Source organism: Schistocerca nitens, chromosome 6 (genome assembly GCF_023898315.1).
Source record: "Schistocerca nitens isolate TAMUIC-IGC-003100 chromosome 6, iqSchNite1.1, whole genome shotgun sequence".
Classification (NCBI taxonomy): Eukaryota; Metazoa; Arthropoda; class Insecta; order Orthoptera; family Acrididae; genus Schistocerca; species Schistocerca nitens.
Genome location: NC_064619.1, coordinates 277,618,627 through 277,622,792, shown reverse-complemented (window position 1 = coordinate 277,622,792; position 4,166 = coordinate 277,618,627). Strand labels below are relative to the sequence as shown.

At 42.8% G+C, this 4,166-nt stretch overlaps 1 pseudogene; it reads right to left on the bottom strand.

The window, feature by feature from the left end:
- Positions 1–2,039: 2,039 nt before the first annotated feature.
- LOC126191833 (5S ribosomal RNA) lies at positions 2,040–2,157 on the bottom strand (annotated as a pseudogene).
- Between the last annotated feature and the right edge of the window lie 2,009 nt (positions 2,158–4,166).

Sequence of the window (4,166 nt, the reverse complement as noted above, 5' to 3'; positions counted from 1 at the left end):
TCGCAGACAACTGTTTGGTACACTGACCTAGGTTTCGACATCTCTAAGGATGTCTTCTTCAAAACGTGTTTAAGTTTCATTTTTGACTGGGGCATACCTGCTCGAAACTTTGACCACTTCTTTCTCACAGAGAAACTTTACTGTTTCTTAAAATTTCATTCTGATGAAGACATTCTTAAAGACGTCGAAACCTCGGCCAATGTACCAAACAGTTATTTGCAACCGGTTGGCTGTGTGATTTCTATGATGATATGTACAATTCGTCACTATCAGCCACGTATGCACTTTTTACAAAATCATTTGTTATCGTCGCCTTTATATATTTTAACCGTTTTTAAATACCGTTTTTGTAATCTTTGACTGAAGAGCAGTTTCTGTTAGCGGCCAGTCCGCCCCGGTGTGGAGAACTGAAATATCAATAAAGAAAAAAAGTGTATTCATTAATGTTTGACGACTCACCTGAAGACGACTAGCAAGTGCCCGGTCGAAATATCATGGGAGGAATTAAACAACAATCGGCTCCAAGCCCGATATTTGTTTGAACATTCAGTTCACCGGGAAAATTTTGAAATCCACATGGAAAGTCCTCTCAACTCAGTTGTAATCCTCGCGACACTCTCCAAACTATTTCGTGATAAAACAGAAAGAGCCATTCTTCCTTGAAGCCTCACAATTGTCCTGAATCAGTTCTATATGTTACGATCTTATGTCAAGTAGCAGTGCTCTACGGGGTGAGCGAAATGAAACGAACCCGGAAAATATTTCTTGCTCCTTAAGATAGGTAACCAAACTTACAAATGGTTCAAATGGCTCTGAGAACTATGGGACTTAATATGTGAGGTCATCAGTGTCCTAGAACTTAGAACTACTTAAACCTAACTAACCGAAGGACATCACACACATCCATACCCGAGGCAAGATTCGAACCTGCGACCGTTGCAGTCGCGCGGTTCCGGACTGAAGCGCCTAGAACCGCTCCGTCACCGCGGCCGCCTAACCAAATTTACAACATCCAGCATCCAGAGTGTAAGTTGTTGCCTAGAGGATTTATTGCACTTTCAGTTCTGAGAATAAACGCAGCCTTTGGTTTGCCTTCCCTGTAGCGTTTTGTATATGATCATTCGAGTTAAGATGTCGCTAAGTGCATTTACTTCAATCGATAACTTCTAAAAATTGTGTCACGTGACAAGTGACAGTAACTGAATGGAATTCTGTTAGTACTCACTCGGGTTCCTTAGTCGCTTTCAAGCTATTCAGATATCTTGTATGAAATTCTTTTGAAATTAAACATCATCTGCAAACAATCTAAAAGGGGTGCACAAACCGTCTCTTAAATGCTTTATACATGTCGGAAGCAGGAATTTTTTTTTTTTTTTACAGAGGCAGTCAACTCTCTTACCGAACGCGCCGAGCTACCATGATGGCATCCGACTGAGTCATCGCGGACACAGAGCATAGTGCGACTGTAGGAACTTATCTCTGGCACGCTTCCCGTGAGACCCACATAACCAACTTACTGTCCACACTCTACATTTGTAGTGCCCCTGCCCACAATACTCATTACTCGCGCAATCAATCTACCGATCCCCGTAAGAGTTTGAGCAATGTGAGTGCAACCTCACTGAAGAAGATCATTGGCCAGTAAGCCTTAGCTATATGAAGATGGTATCTGTTCTTTCGGACATGTCTTACGGGAATCGGTAGAGTGACATGTCCGAAACAATAGATACCATCTTCATACAACATCAATGAGTCACAACTGAAAGAGCTAAGCTCAGATGTGTTGTACCTATACCAGATAGGACTAAAAGGATATAAAACTAAAACTAAACTCCTCCCGAACAGGCCATGAAGGCCCAACGGTACCGACCGGCCGCCGTGTCATCCTTAGCCCATAGGCGTCACTGGATGCGGATATGGAGGGGCATGTGGTCAGCACACCGCTCTCCCGGCCGTATGTCAGTTTCCGAGACCGGAGCCGCTACTTCTCAATCAAGTAGCTCCTCGGTTTGCCTCACAAGGGCTGAGTGCACCCTGCTTGCCAACAATGCTCGGCAGACTGGATGGTCACCCATCCAAGTGCTAGGCCAGCCCAGCAGCGCTTAACTTCGGTGATCTGACGGGAACCGGTGTTACCACTGCGGCAAGGCCGTCGGCACTAAAAGGATATACTGCACAGAGAGTGCAGTTTGGGATAGAGTTAGGTTTACCTGGGTAGAAAAATAGTAATATTTAGCCGGACATTATGCTCTACAAACTGGACTAACTATTTTAAACAGAAACAGTATCACTTGACTATTTTCCATCATTTGATTAATAATAAATTACAGGCAGTTTTTTCACAGATCAACAGTAAACGTGCTTAATCTGCAAAAGTTAAAAACTAAAAGTAAATGTGTAAACTGCCTTATAATATGGCAGTTATGACAGCAACTAAATGCTCAGTATTGTTAATTCCTCAGTCCTCTTTCTAAGATAAACTCGAACGTGGTGTCGCGGGATTGGTTGGCACCGGATGATACGCACATCCTACTTTGCCGCGCTCGCTTTGTGCGTAGCGTCGTTGTAATGTTCGGCCTACGAAAAAAAGCACAGGACACTCTCATAAGAATATGCTCGGCTCTAACGACCTCGTCGCCGACTGGACGTTAAGCCTTGATCTCTCCTTTCCTTCTTTCTCCTTATCCTTAGCGCTCACGTCATTAGCTCACAAAGAGCCTTAGTTCTGCGTTTTGTACTTCATCGCTAAAATGCTGAAAAACCGTAAAAAGCCTGACACCTGGTAAACCTAGATATGAAGCAGGCGCTGAAAAACCTGAATTAGCGGACGCTTTCAGATAGACTTCAGCGATCCACCGAAAGGCCACTTATAAAGGTTCGAGAACCAATATTTGGTGCACAATCTAAGAATGTACAACCGTCCTCGAAGTACGTTCCTTTACGGAACCGAAAAAACAATATTGGACTGCGCATAAAGGCATGTAAGCAATCATCATTTGTGTGGCCATAGTGTCAGTAGTTGCTTTATAATTCTTGAGGGTATTTTTGTTCTCTCGATGAGACTGCAAAAATGCTTGATTTTGGTCACCAGACGCGTTTCGATTTATTGAGGTAAAGCATCATCAGTGGTCTCTAATTAAGTTATTTATGTTTACGCTCGTTATTGAATCTGATGGTTTCAACAGTTTTATACAAATTAAAAGGAATCTTCTTAAACTGGTAATAGAGGCCAACTGGAAATGCTTGACATTGTGAGCGATGTGTGGGTGCTATTCTGTCATTCTGCGCAACGGATTAATCTGAGAAGTACCCTTTACCCTGTGGCTCCTGCAAGATGCAATTTCCACCCTCACACCACTGCAGAAGTCAGACAGACGCTCCTAACGTTCTAAAGGGAAATGCTTGAAAAATTTTCAGCAATAAATATCTTCTGGAGTCGTCCGCTGTAAGGAAATGACACAAAAATTCACAAAATTTCTTACGTAACTAGTGGGATACTTGGGTACTGGAGTAGTGCTAGTTAGCGTAAGAAAAACATGAAACTAACGAAAATTATTATGTTTTTTGCAAAAATTCTGAGAAATCACAATGGCACTTTTAGTTATGGACTGAACAAGTTATTTCCAGGTTCTTTTCGGAATGTGAAGTTACCTCTTAAGGATAGGATTCGCTAATAAAATTTCTATACAAAGTTTAAGATTGTTATTGACTTGGCAGAATGGCTGAGTGCCGCACCTACTCAACTTGAATAATTATCCATTAGAATGTTGCTAGGTACGTTTGAGGCTGTCTTGTGTGAAATGCAGTGAAGTGTACTGTTGTGGAGGAAATATGGGGCTCGCAAGAGCTGTAGCGCACAATACCGTAAGCTGCGATGACTGCTGTCTGCGCCACTCGCTGCTGACAAATAAGATAACTCTCGTTCTATCTGGATTGACCTTCGCCAATCAAACTCTCCCTACACCTTGATGAAGTCAAGGACTCTTATTCGCCCCTAGTCTAACTATTGGCGTGGTACACCAGTCATGTAACCAGTCCACCGCGATGCCACTCAAAAATTCGCTCGCAGGCATTTAACTATAACTCTGTCCGTTCACACCGCACAATAAGTATGGCGGCCAACACAGTGAACAACACTTAATCGCAAGGACTCAGTATAGAGTCGC